The sequence below is a fragment of the Mustela erminea genome, chromosome 9 (genome assembly GCF_009829155.1).
Source record: "Mustela erminea isolate mMusErm1 chromosome 9, mMusErm1.Pri, whole genome shotgun sequence".
NCBI classification, from domain to species: Eukaryota; Metazoa; Chordata; class Mammalia; order Carnivora; family Mustelidae; genus Mustela; species Mustela erminea.
In genome coordinates, this window is record NC_045622.1 from 65329476 (window position 1) to 65345184 (window position 15709).

Genomic DNA, 15709 nt, shown 5'->3' on the forward strand with positions numbered 1-15709 from the left:
TCCCCCTCCTTTTTTCATACTAATACCTTCTTGCAGAAACTGGGTGTATTGGGGTTCACCAGAGAAACAGAATAAGTAGGAGATACATACTAAGAGATTTATTGCAAAGAATTGGCTTACTCAGTTTCGAGAGTTGGTAAGACAAGATAGAAATGGAACTCGTGGGCATGAGCTGAAACCACTATGCACAGAATATTTCTGAACATCCTCTGTTCTGCTCTTAAATTCTTTCAACTGATGAATCAGACCCATCCAGATTATGTAGGATAATCTCCCTTACTTAAAGTCACTTGACTATGGACTTCATTGCATAGACAAAATACCTTTATAGCAACACTTAGATTAGTGTTTGCTTGAAATAACTAGGGACTAAAGTCTAGCCACATTGACATGTACAGACTATCACATTAGGTCAGTTGTTGTATAGACTATTCCTACATTCTGGATTTATGTGTTTTCTTCCTTGTAGTGCCATTTGCTTTGTCTCCCCCCTCACCCCATTTTCTAGAAATGAAGCTTGGCTTTAGAGGTTTGATTAGATTCAGATTCCATCAAACTCTTCTGGCAAGAATACTTTATAGGTGCTACTGTGTGCTTCATGTTGCATCAGGAAGCCCACAATATCTGCTTGTCCCACTTTAAGACTGATCATTGGGGTTCTCATCAATATTTTATCTAATAATTGTATCTATTAGGATGGTAGTCTGAATCCATTTTATTAGGAATTAAAAAATGGTGACTCTCTAATTATTTATCAGTGTCATTTCTGTAAAAAACAAAAAACAAAACAAAACTTTTCAATGAACTAGGGCTATTTGGTTACCTTGAAATACTGTCCATACAGGAAAGTCAAGAAAAATGCCAAATTTTTTACTTTTAAGGACTTGGTACCTAATTACTAGCAATCATGTCCAATGTGTGGAATTTAAATTTTTTTTAGTACTACAAATTTGTGGGTTTTATATATTTGATCAATTGCATTTAGTATTACTTTTGTTGTATAGTTCCATCTTTAGCCAACTGTAATAATATCATAGTATCTTTTTTTTTTTTAAAGAAAGATTTTATTTATTTGACAGAGATCACAAGTAGGCAGGGAAGCAGGCTCCCCGCTGAGCAGAGAGCCCGATGCGGGGCTTGATCCCAGGACTCTGAGATCATGACCTGAACCCAAGGCAGAGACTTAACCCACTGAGCCACGCAGGTGCCCCTCATAGTATCTTTTTGACAAGACAACTTTCTTGCATTCTGGTCCCTCCCTGTCTTATCCTCTATCTTCTAGACCTGGAATGAGCCATTCCTCTAAGGAGTTCTGGATCCTTTCAATGAGGAATGATATTTAGAGACTACACTCTGGTTTCTAGATATATTTCATAGTTATTAGATTGTCCTTACTTCTAGTCCTTTTCAAAGGACAGAGCTAGGGAATATATATTTTTTATTTGCTTTTTGGGAATATATATGTTTGAAAAGAAAATAACAATTTAGAATTCATACTATTATTCCTAAATTAAATTTAATATTACAGGGTTTTAAATATAACACTAATTTTAATAGTTTTATCTCTTTAATCTCACATTGAAAATATTATTACCTAATAACATTAAGTAATTATTTATACTATAAGGTGTAGAAAATAGATTCAAAATAAAAATAACAGTATTGCTACTGACTATTTGGTTACTGAGTAAAGGTTACATGTACTTACTGCTCTATTTGTCCTTAAAATATGTATTGCTAAAATATAGAGTCAAAATAGCTGTGTTCTAGACCCTTGGAATAATTCTTTTTTTAGTGGTTCCGCAGTTTAGTTTTTTATTTTTAGAAATTGCTTCTTAAGTTTACTTCACTTTTGAAATGTTAAAGTTTTCACTGTTTCCAAAGTTAGAACTACATAATAAGGCACATTTTGAGAAGTATCATGTCTATTTCCAGTCCTCTACCCTGTTAACCTCATTTTCCTATATTTAAACATTTTGGTCTTTCTTTACAAGATTTTTGCAAATATAAACAAATGCATACACACACAAATAAAAATGGAAGTAAAAACATGTTTGTGTTTTCCACACCATTCCTACAGAAAGTATAGTGTTCAGTGACTTCTTTTTTTTTTCACTTAGTGATATATCCTGAAGATCACTTAGTAATTAGAGTAATTAAAGAATAGATATTTTAGAGATTTGCCTCATTTTTTGACAACTACATAGAATTCCAACATATGGATTTATCATAGTTTCTTCAACTAAACCCCCTTTTGATGGACATGATTGATTTTACCCATTGAGTTGAACAGTGAATGATCTTTTATGTAAGTAATTTCACTTTTTTTTGCCAGGTATTACCAAAGTTCTCTCTAGGGGAAGAATTCTCAGCAGCAATGTATGAGAGTGCTCTGTGCACCTGGGTCAGAAGAATATTCTGTCACATTTTTGAATTTGTGCCAATCTGTAAAATGGTATAGCAGGAATTAGTTTTAATTTTCATTTTTCTTATTATGAGTGATAGTGAGCTGATTTCTTATATTTAAGAACCATTTTTGTTTTTATTGTGAATTGTCTATTCTTTTGTCTATTTTCCACAGTGGGCTAAATTTTTTTGTGTGTTTAAGAGCTCTTCATGTATTAAATATATTAGCCCTTTACTATGTTTTAAATCACAGGTACCTTTTCACACTTTATCACTTGTCTTTTGACTTTGGGATTTGGGGCCATGCAAACTTTTTTATTTTTATGTGGTCAGATTTTTCAAAATATATATATAGTCTAGGCTTCATAAAGATACAAATCATGTCCTTATTGCTTCTGGATTTTGCGTGATAGTTAGGAAGATTTTCTTTTCTTCTAGATTATAAAGGAATGCACCCATATTTTCTTCTAGTAGTTATAAGGTTTCATTTATTACATTTTCTTTTAAAGATTTTATTTATTTATTTATTTGTCAGAGAGAGAGACAGAGAGCACAAGCAGGAAGAGTGGCAGAGAGAGGCATAGAGAGAAGCAGACTCCCCACTGAGCAAGGAGCCCAATGCGGGACTCAATCCCAGGACCCCAGGACCGTGCCCAAGCCGAAGGCACAGCTTAACTGACTGAGCCACCCAGGCATCCCTCATTTATTACATTTAAATCTTTGACCCATCTGGGATTTATCCTGGCATACTATGTGAAAGGTAGATCTGATTTTATCCTTTTTACTAAGCAATTCTCCATTGTTCCAATACAATTTAGTCCATCTTTCCCCCTCCTATCTTATTTGTCCCCTTTTAAAAACCATATATTGGGTGGCCTAGTTGGTTGGTCTTCTTCCTTTGGCTCGGGTCATGATCCCAGGGTCCTGGGATCAAGTCCCATGTCAGGATCCTTGCTCAGCGGGGAGCCTACTTTCCCCCCTGCCTACCGCTCCCCCTGCTTGTGCTCTCTCTCTCTTTCTCTGACAAATAAATAAAATCTTTAAAAAATAAAATTAAACCATCTATTGCATTCTTATACAAATTTAGGTCTATTTGTGAGATGTCTATTCTATATACTGGTCTTTTCATGCACTAGTGCTAGTGCACTTGTTTTGATTATAGGTATTTTATAATACATTTTAATATCTCATAGGGATAACTTCCCCCTCTATTGCTCTCTCTCTTTTTTTTTTTTTTTTCTTTTTTCCTCCTTGGAAGAGAGGTCATCTGAAGGGAAAAAGAAGTCAGGCCATTATGAATGACCATGTAATAAAGACTTAGATGAGGAGTAAATCCTTAGATGAGTTAGATGGAACAAGGCAATTTTGACTAAATTTTGTCCATGAACCAATTCCCATGAAACTAAATCTAAGTCACAGATTTATCGAGGGATGCTCGTAAAATCTGCAAAGCTGTCTGCACTAAAATGACAGTATATTAGCTTATGGTAAGTACTGCTATAGTCCAATGCAGGGCTGGATCCCAGGACCCTGATGTCATGACCTGAGCCAAAACCAAGAATTAGCCACTTAACCAACTGAGCCACCCAGGCACCCCTGCTGTGTCCATTTCTAATGGAGTTAAGTACAAATGGAACAAGAAGTACTAATTCTTATCTTTTCATACACTAGGATTGGTAGATAAAACACATGACATTCAGTTAAATTTGAATTTCAGGTAAACAATAAATAATTTTTTAGTGTAAGTATGCCTCAAGTATGCCTACTTCACACATGTATATGGGACATACTTACAACAAAATATTATTTGTTATTGACTGAAATTCAGACTTAATTGGATGTTTCTGGTATTTATTTTGCTAAATCCCACAAACCTATCTAGCCACATTTCTTAACTTTGGGAACTCAGAGATTCCAGTGCATCAGCACTAGTGTCAGGCAATGGTAACTGCAGTAATACCTGGCAGAGGTGGCAGTGCCTGAAGGCTTTTGTGGTAACTGAAGGGAAAGGCAGCAGTCTCTAGTAGACAAGTCATCATCTGGTGAAGCAGCATTGTTACTTGGTAGATGCGAACTAGAATATAACCAGGGAAACAACAGAAGAATTTGGCATAGTCAGTGGTTCCTTGTGAGTGTGGCAGTTCCCAGAGGGTATAGAAGCAGGGATTAGCAGAGGCAGTGGTACCTAGTAGCTGTGGTGATACCTAGAGGAGATAGTCATGATGTTTGGTCAGAAAGAAAGTAACAAGCAGACGTGGTGAATGCATCTAGTAGAAGATATGATAGTACTCACTGGAGTGTAATTAGGCCAAGAGCAGTGGGAAGAAACTTAATGCCATGTAAAAGGTGACCATAGTTGCTTGTGAGCACATCTGAGTGTCCTACTTCTGGAATAACCCAGAGAGTTACTCTTTTTCAAGAAGCAGGATTCTGCTTTAACAGACCTAGAGAAATGCAGGTTACATTGGTGCTTCCCAAGTCGTCATTCTGGTAAAAGAGAATAAAGGAAATATAGGCATTATAATAAGGGTAAACCTACCCAGACTTGGTAGATATCAGCCAATAACCTCCAGTTCAGGGCTGTCTGCAGAACTTTTGAGCATAGGGCTTTAAACCTGGAGGCTTATGTAGGATCCCAAAAGAGAAGAACACAATAAGAACAACAAGTCCACTTATCTAATCACAAAAATAAAGTGGAAGCGACAGACGAGGATGGGTACCTGGCCTCTAGGGACCAGGCCCTGCCAGGGTCTGAGACAGAAAGCAGACCATTGAGTGCTAGGGATAGTACTGGGTTTTAAAACAAAATAACTCTACCTACCAGTGAAATGTGATCCAGAAGAGATCTTGGCTATTACCAATTGGGTTTCCTATGGGGGAGTGGTATTAAGAAGGGGACATATAGAAGTGGGAGCAAGGATGGGAATATTCTCTTGCTTATATTAAAGATTGAGTTGTTCCTCAACTCTGGTTGCCACCACATGACTTTTTCCTCTCACAGATGCAGGGGACCCAGCTTACTCTAAGTGTTATTAAAGTGAAATTTGACGGAGTATTTTGATACTTTGACCTACCTGCACTGGGGTGTCAGAAATAGGGCTAGATTCCCCATAGGCAAAGCCATGTTTCAGTCCAAATTGGGATCAAGTTTGCTTCTTCAGATACTAGTCAATACCCATGGTAAGTTCACATGGTCTCTGTTGTCTACTAACAGTATACACCTTGTGCCATCCTCTCTAGATTTACAACCCAAACATATTTTCTGACTTGATCCAATTAGATTGAGACATCGCCTGCCCATAGCTCTACTACATAGAAATTTCTGTTAAGTTTTTCCACTTGATAGTATATCTTTAATAGATTTGCTTTGTTTTTGTTTTTTAAATTAAATTTAGAATTCTAGTATAGTTAGCATACAGTGTTATATTAGTTACAGGTGTAGAATATAGGATTCAGCAATTCTATACATTGCTCAGTGCTCATCATGATAAGTGCACACTTTAATCTCCATCTCCCTTGGAAATTAAATTTAATATTACAGGGTTTTAAATATGGTGGAAACCCATCCCCCTGCCCACCTCTCCTGGTGGCAAACTGATGGTCACCATCAGTTTGTTCTCTGTAGTTAAGAGTTTGTTTCTTGGTCTCTCTCTTTTTCCTTTGGTCATTTGTTTTGTTTCTTAAATTCCACATATTGTTGTTGTAAATGACAAGATTTCATTCTTTTTTATGGCTGAAAAATATTCTAACACACATGCGCGCGCGCACACACACACACACACACACACACACACACACACCATATCTTCTTTATCCATTCATCTATTGATGGAGACTTGGGCTGCTTCCATAATTTAGCTATTGTAAATAATGCTATAAAAAATAGGGATGGTTCAGGGTGCTTGGGTGGCTCAGTCGTTAAATGTCTCCCTTCAGCTCAGGTCATGATCCCAGGGTCCTGGGATTGACCCCCGCATTGGGCTTCCTGCTCCGTGGGAAACCTGTTTCTCCTTCTCCCACTCCCCCACTTGTGGTCCCTCTTTCACTGTGTGTCTATCAAACAAATAAATAAAAATCTTTAAAAAAATAGGGATGGTGTAGGTATCCTCTGAGTTAGTGTTTTTTGTATTTTTGAGTAAATAACAGTCATGCGATTACTGGGTATTTTTAACTTTTTGAGGAACCTCCATACTGTTTTCCACAGTGACTGCACCAGTTTACATTCCCAGCAGCGCCCAAGGGCTCCTTTTCATCCACATCCTTGCCAATACTTGTATTTCTTGCGTTTTTGATTTTAGCCATTCTGACAGGTGTGCGGTGATACCTCATTGTAGTTCTGATTTACATTTCCCTGACAATGAGTGCTGTTGAGCATCTTTTCATGTGTCTATTGTTCATCTGTATGTCTCTTTCAGAGAAATATCTGTGTGTGTCTTCTGCCCATTTTTATTTTATTTTATTAAAGACTTTATTTCTTGGGGCGCCTGGGTGGCTCAGTGGGTTAAGCCGCTACCTTCGGCTCAGGTCATGATCTCAGCGTCCTGGGATCGAGTCCCGCATCGGGCTCTCTGCTCAGCAGGGAGCCTGCTTCCCTCTCTCTCTCTCTGCCTGCCTCTCCGACTACTTGTGATTTCTCTCTGTCAAATAAATAAATAAAATCTTAAAAAAAAAAAATTAAAAAAAAAAAAGACTTTATTTCTTTATTTGACAGACAGAGATCACAAGTAGATAGAGAGGCAGGCAGAGAGAGGAGAGGAAGTAGGCTCCCTGCCGAGCAGAGAACCCACTGTGGGACTCGATCCCAGGACCCTGAGATCATGACGCAAGCCGAAGCCAGAGGCTTTAACCCACTGAGCCACCCAGGCGCCCACTGCCCATTTTTAAATTGTATTATTTGGGGGTTTTTTTTGGTGTTGAGTTGTGTAAGTTCTTTATATATTTTGGATACTAACTGTTTACTGATATGTCATTTGTAAATATCTTCTCCCATTTAGTAAGTTGCATTTTAGTTTTATTGATTGTTTCCTTCTCTGTACAGAGACTTTTTATTTTGATGTAGTCCCAATAATTTATTTTTGCTTTTTTCCCCCTTGCCTCAGGAGACATATCTAGAAAATTGTTGCTATGGCCAATGTTAAAGAAAATGCTGCCTGTACTCTCTTATAGGATTTTATGGTTTCAGTTCTCACTTAGGTCTTTTTTTTTTTTTTTTTTTTTAAGATCTTATTTGTTTGTCAGAGAGAAAAAAAAAGAGAGAGAGCGCACAAGCAGAGGGAGAAGCAGGGAGAGGGAGAAACAGGCTTCTGGTGAGGATTCCCATGGTACTTGATCGCAGGACCCTGGGATCATGACCTGAGTGGAAGGCAGACACTTAACTGACTGAGCCACTTAGGCGTCCCTCACATTTAGGTCTTTAATACATTTTGCACTTATTTTTGTGTATGGTGAGAAAGTGGTCCAGTTTCATTCTTTTGCATGTAGCTCTCCTGTTTTCCCAATACCACTTGTTGAAGAGACTGTCTTTTTCCCATTGTATATTCTTTCCTCCTTTGTCGAAGATTAATTGGCCATATAACTGTAGGTTTATTTCTGAATTTTCTGTTCTGCTCGATCCTAGGACCCTGGGATCATGACCTGAGCCAAAGGCAGAGGCTTTACTCCACTGAGCCATCCAGGTACCTCTGTGTCTATTTTTATTCAAGTACTGTACTGTCTTGATTATTACAGCTTTGTAATATAATTTAAAGAAGAGTGGAATTATGATACCTCTGGTTTTGTTTTTCTAAGATTGGCTATTCAGGGTCTTTTGTGGTTCCATACAAATTGTAGGATTGTTTGTTCTAAATCTGTGAAAAATGCTATTGGTATTTTGATAGGGATTATATTAAATGTGTAGATTCCTTTGGGTAATATAGATATCTTAACAATATTTGTTCTAGCCCATGAGCATGGAATATCTTTCCCTTTCTTTGTGTCATCTTGAATTTCATCATTGTTTTACAGTTTTCAGAGTACGGGGCTTTTACCTCCTTAGTTAAGTTTATCCCTAGATATTTTACTGGTTTCGGTGAAATTGTAACTGGGATTCTTATTTTAATTGCACTTTTTGCTGCTTCATTATTAGTGTATAGGAATGCACCGGTTTTCTCTACAATGATTTTGTATCCTGTTACTTCACTGAATTCACTTATCAGTTTTAGTAGTCTTTTGGTGGAGTATTTAGGGTTTTCTATATATAGTATATCATCTATAAATAATGAAAGTTTTACCTCTTTATTACTAATTTGGATGCATTTTATTTATTTTTCTTGTCTGATTGCTGTGGCTAGAACTCCAGTACTATTTTGAATAAGAATGATGTCCTTGTCTTGTTCCTGAACTTATGGGAAAAGCTCTTAGTTTTTCCCCATTGAATAAGATGTTAGCTATGGGTTTACATATAAGACCTTTATTATGTTGAGGTATAGTTCCTCTAAACCTGCTTTGTTGAGTGCTTTTATCATGAATGTATGTTGTACTTTGTTAAATATATAGCAAATATATATCTGTATATATTTGCAAATCAATGGAACATTTTCCAGAACAGATCACATATTAGGCCACAAAATAAACTTCAACAAATTAAAAAATATTAAGTCATTCCATGCATCTTTTCTGACCACAACACCATGGAACTAGATATCAACCATAAGAAAAAAATCTGGAAGAAGCACAAGTACATGCACGTTAAATAACATACAACTTACTAAACAATGAATTGGTCAACCAAGAAACCAAAAAAGAAATTTAAAAAATTACATGCAGACAAATGAAAATGAAAACACAACAGTCCAAAATCTTTGGCATACAGCAAAAGTCGTTCTAAGCGGGAAGTTTATACCAAGACAGGCCTACTTAAAGAAAAAGAAAAATCTCAAATAAACAATCTAACTAACTCTACACCTGAAACATCTAGAATCAGAAAAATAAACATAACCCAAAACCAACAGAAGAAAGGAAATGATAAAGACTAGAGCAGAAATAAATTATACAGAAACTAAAATAAATAAATAAACAAAAATAAAAGATCAATGAAACCAGAAATTGATTCTTTGAAAAGATCAACAAAACTGATAAACCTCTAGTCAGATTCATAAAAGAGAGAGAGAGAGGACCCAAATAAACAAAATCAGAAACAAAAGAGGAGAAATAATCAACATCGCAGAAATACAAAGAATTATAAGAGAATATTATGAAAAATTATATGCCAAAATATTGGACAAACTAGAAGAAATGGATAAATTCCTAGAAACATATAACCTACCAAAATTGAAGCAAGAAGACATAGAAAATTTGAACAGATCAAATACCAGCAATGAAACTGAATCAGTAATCATAACGGCTTCATAGGTAAATTTTACAACACATTTAAAGAAGAGTTAATAATTCTTCTCAAACTATTCCAAAAAATAGAAGAGGAAAGAAACCTTCCAAAATCATTCTATGAGGTCTGCATTACTCTGATACAAAAACCAAATAAAGACATCACCAAAAAAGAGAACTATATCTCTAAACAATGAATTGGTCAACCAAGAAACCAAAAAAGAAATTTAAAAAATTACATGCAGACAAATGAAAATGAAAACAATCTTAGAAAAGAGGCCAATATCTCTGATAAATATAGATGCAAAAATCCTTGACAAAATATTAGCAAACCAAATCCAACCATACATTGACAAAATCATTCATCACAATCGAGTAGGATTTATTCCTGGGATTTAAGGTGGTTCAGTATTCACAAATTAGGGGTGCCTGGGTGGCTGAGGTAGTTAAGCATCTAACTCTTGGTTTTAGCTAAGGTCATGATCTCAGGGCTGTGAGATCAAGCCCCATGTAGAGCTCCATACTGGGCGTCAAGTCTGCTTAAGATTCTCTCTCTCCCTCTCCCTTGCCCCTCCCCACTCTCTCTCTAAAATATTTGTCTTGCTTCTTTTTAATAGATTCTTTTAAAAAACCTACTAATGGAGATTAACATAATATGATTTTAAGATATTTTGTTATGATACAGGAGTTTTATGCAATTTGTAATATCTAAGTCTTTGCTATTATTATTATGATTTATGATGTTGACTTTTGCTGAAATGATGATCTTTATAGATAAAGAATATGTAATGTATATGGAGGTTCTATTAGGTCTTTTCATATTCATAGAGATTTTTACTTTTAATTTTTTCTTTTTTTATCACAAAAAAATTGACCAGAATGTCTTCAACTTAGCTAAAGACCAAATCCAAAAAAATAAGAACACAATTGGAGTAGTAAAAAATAAAAGTGTGGAAATATTCCAAAGGAGATCTAACTTCTAGAAAATGATTGTATTAAGTATGTAGAATTCCAGATTGCCAGGAAAACATCCTAGATTTCAAAGACTAAAATAAAAATCTAGAGATCAGGAATCCAATTTTTTGTCAATACTTATTGGCTTTGTGGTTGCTGAGGCACCTCAGCTTTCTTTGACTTGACCGCAGTTCAAAACACATTGCAGTTTAATTGTTAAGTACTAAATGAGATTGCTCATAGCAGTGAGTCAGTAACCTCCTCAAGAGTTAAGTTCAAATACAATCGCCTTTATGTATTCTTCTGGTTTGTTCACAACTGCATTCTATACTAAAGGTAAAACATCAAGATGAACAATATTTAGGTAGACAGAAGCAGTTGGCCCTATAGTGAATGATCTTAACACTCAGTATAGATAGCTGGATAAAGGTAAGACTCAGAACTCATGAAATCCCAAAGAATATATGCATTCATTCATTTAGCAACTTTCACTGAGAGCCAACTAAGTAGTGCTAGCTTAGCATGTACTACACAAGTGCTAGAGATAAGAGGAAAAAATAAAATACGTATATAACTTACAATAATACAATATAGCATTATATAAACAAATTGCAAAGAAAAGGAATGAGAAAGATTCATTAATGTGGTGGGAGGCAGCCTTATAAAATGGCTCCCAGTGATCCCTGTCTTCTGGTATTTATGGTCTTACATAATCTCCTCCCCTTAAGTGTGGTCTGGACGTAGTACGGCTTGTAATGAATAGAATAATTGCTAGAGTAATGGGATGTCACATCCAAGATTAGGTCTAAAATATGATTTCCTTCATGCTGTTACCCTCTATCTTTGGCTCTTTCTCTAGCTGGCTTTGATGAAGGAAATTGGCATTTCCTAAGCTGCCCCAATGGAGAGTTCCACATGGGAAAGTACTGAGGGCAAACTCTGGCCAACAGTAAAAAAAGAACTAAATCTTGCCAACAATAATATGAATGAGCTTGGGATTGATTCCTTTCAAATAGATCCTTGAGCTGAATATAGCCCTGGCCAATATTTTGATTGCAACTCTGTGAGGCTAGATTCTGGAACTTTGCTGCAGAAAAGCCCAGTATCTCCATGATCATGCTTGCCTGCAGCAGTGGCTGAAGTAGCATGAAGTTGGTTCTTCTGTCTCCTTGCTCATGTGGTCATGCAATATTTGGTAGAACTTATTTGATTTCAGAAGTCCAACTATAGACAGTCTGGGAAGAGTAGTTTCAGTTTTTCATCCTCTCCAGTTTCGGAAGGCACACACTTGAAATGGATGCTGAATGTCAACTCACCAATCTCCTTAGTATAGTAATGTGTTTGGATTTGCTTCTGGAAAAAATGGGGAGCCCTCAAAGGTTCAAGGAATGGCATAATAAGTTCTGCATCTGAGAAAATTCATTTATGTAGTATAAGAGGGTGGACTATAGGTGTGACAGAGAGCTTGCTGAGACTGGAAACAGAGCAAGAGTATAGAAGAAAAGTGATAGATAAGAGCTTGAACTCAGGTTTGGGAAATAGCAAGGAGAGGTCAAAGAATGTGTAAGACAAAATAAATTAAATTCATTCCAATACAGTTACTATCTAATGCCACCATTTAAACTCTGTCCCTTATTTCATGTACCCTCAGTGATACTACTCTAGGGATTTTTTTTTTTAATGTAATAATAGTACAGGAATAATACTTAGTTACTCTATTATCAAATCTAATAATTCTTTATCCTTTACTAAGTATAGGTCTCCATGATTCAGGCTTGCAGTGATGCTGAAGTGAAAGAAATACAGCACAACAACCAAAATTAACTTCAAAATAATCCTGTTTTTCCTGTTTCTCAAAAACTATGATCATACATATGCCACAGCAAAGTTTGTAATAATTTCCTTCTGACCCTATCCATTTCCATCACGCCCCCAATGACTCTGGGGCATTACCTTCCATAAATTCCCCCAATCTCTCTTGACATCTACCCTCCTGTGATTCTTTCTTTACCTCATTTCCCTTTTATCCCTGCCTCTTTCTCATTCCTAAGATTAACTTAGATTCTCTCCAGCAAAGTAAGCCTTTCCTTTTTTGAGAGGGAGATGCAGGGAAAATTAGACTGGCAATTGGAGAAGTAAAGTTTGCATGTTAGTGTTTGTCTTGCGACAGTTTTCACCATCAGCTATTAGATATTTTTCATTGTTTTTTTACCTCCAAACTAATTTCTCCTTTTCCCCTACCAAAACACTTGCATGTTAATGCCTTTTAAAAACTTTATCTTTAGTCCTGCCTTTCCCCAAATCTAAAGATTTAGTTTCTAGATACTTCCACCCAGATATTCTGTTTCTGTACCAGAAACAACACATTCTCAAACCAAGATTATTATCTTCTAATCTCAAATATACTTTCTCCTCATACCCTAACTAGGCTAGTGAAATAACTATTTGTGTAGTTGCCCAAGTTGAAAACTCCACTGTCATTTTTGAGTTCCTTTGGTATCTCATCAATGAGCCAGTATTTCTGGCTAGTCTCTAAAATATCTCTGGAATCCATTTTCTATCCTATCTGTGTTGCCATAGTCCAAACCCTTATCATTTCACATTGGCATTCTTTGTCTTACTGTCTCTAATCCCTCTTTTGTGTAGTTCAGCAATTCCCATTCACTGATCCTGGGGCCAGCTAGATTAGAGTCTCTGGGATTTTTTGCTTTTGTTTGTTTGCTTCAGTACAGCTCTCTAGGTCCTAAACATGAAAACAAAAACAAAAACAAAAAAAAAATTGATTCTTTTGGGCTGGGTTGGGGGCCCACGATTTTGAGCTTTTACAAATCTCCATTGTTTGATGATCAGCTAGGTCTAGGTGTGCCTAAACAATTTCTTTAGTCCATATTTTATACCACTACTACTAGAATCATTTCAGAATCCCCCAAATCTTATTATGTGTCTGATGACTTTAATGCCATGATATTTTCCTTTGCCCATCAGGAGCCTAGGAATGAAAACACTGCAGTACTGGTCACTTGCATATCTTCCCAGCTTCATTTTTCCCCCATCTCTTCCCTATTACCATGAAACCTTAGCCTGCAGCCATAATATATAACTAGTTATCTGGGCCTAAATTATGGCATTTAGTATAGTTAGGTTCAAAGTACTGTGAGTTGCAAATTGTCTCTCCTTCCTTCCAGACTTGGAACTCTTTCTTTGCTTAATGGTAATGGTATGTGTATGTAGTGGGCAAGGCCGGGGTAGGGGGATGGAATGTGGAAGGAGAGACAATTGGGAGGGTAGAAGGATTTAGATCCCAATTGTAGGACTTGTTTACTTGCTCTCGGCATGTTTACTTTATCCTAAAAGGTTATCTTAAGTACAGCTCAGAGAATTATTTTCTCCAGTTGATTGCTAAAGGACACTCCTTTGATTGGTATTTATCAATGAGTAAATCGTCACTGGTAAAATGAGGAAAATAAGGTCCATGTAGTCAGCTTTTTAAAAAACTAGACTTACTTAGTGACTTCTTTATTCTGATCTTTATATCCTTGCTCTTTGCTATCTTTTGTAAAATGATAGAAATGGAAGTATAATTTTCAATGTCTTTATCTGAAAACATTAAAAAGTTAAAAAGCCCATTTTGACCCCTAACTTTAAAAAAGAATCAATGGTCTATGAAATTATAAACTACTGGGACTGCTATTGCCTGGGTGTCTGGGAGAGGGCCCAGTAACAATTTTTCTTTGTTTAATGGAGTATAAAGTGAATTTGATTAGGAAGAAGGAGACTTTTAGACCAGGCTGTACTTCTAGCTATCTATGACATTTGGCTTCATTTTTTTTTTAACTTTGTGAAGAATTTTGAGAAACTTATCTTTGACCCTTGTGAGACACATATTTTCTGGCCATATGAGCTGGACCAGGTAAGTCTTTGCTGAAGTTGGTGACTACATCAATGAAGGAACAGTTCTTTTTTTTTTTTTTAAAGATTTTTATTTATTTATTTGACAGACAGAGATCACAAGTAGGCAGAGAGGTAGGCAGAGAGAGAGGGGAAAGCAGGCTCCCCACAGAGCAGAGAACCAGATGTGGGGCTTGATCCCAGGACCCGGGGATCATGACCTGAGCCGAAGGCAGGCTTTAACCCACTGAGCCACCCAGGTGCCCCGAGTGAACAGTTCTTAAAGGTTTTTAGTGGTTCTCCTTTTTTCCTTGTTATTGCAAATGGATTTAAGAAAAATTCTCTGAAGTTGGGATGGGAGTCCTGAGTTATTTTTCTTATTTGTTTTTGGCATGTGACTGATTTCAAGCTTATGTCCTGGAATAGCTGACATCTCTATATTGTCAGTTACAGAAAAAGTGTTGTGTAGGGAAAGGAGTATGGGCTCTGTGATCATTCTGACTTGGGATTAAATCCTACCTTTTGGTGCTTAAGTGGACCTGTGACCAAAGAAAAGTGATTTAACTCCTCTAAATCCAATTTCTAACTAATTAAAAAAATGACAGTAATAATTCTTCTCAGGAGAAACATAATGATTAAATAGGACAACATGTGAAAATGGCCACTATGGGGTGCCTGGGTGGCTCAGATGGTTGAGCATCTGCCTTTGGCTCCGTCATGATCCCAGGGTTCTGGGATCAAGCGCTGCGTCAGTCTCCCTGCTCAACGGGGAGTCTGTTTCTCCCTTTCCCTCTACAGTTCCTCCTGCTTGTGCTCCCTTGCTCTGTCAAATAAGTAAATAAAATCTTAAAAAAAAAAAAAAAAGAAAATGACTACCACTTAGTAGTTACTCAGTAAAAGTTTTTCCTCTCTTTCTTCCTCTCCACCCCCCCCTTTTTTTTTTTTTTGAAGATTTTATTTTTTTATTTGACAGACAGAGATCACAAGTAGGCAGAGAGAGAGGGGAAGCAGGCTCCCTGCTGAGCAGAGAGCCTGATGCGGGGCTAAGGCAGAGGCTTTAACGCATTGAGCCACCCAGGTGCCCCTCTTCCTCTCTTTC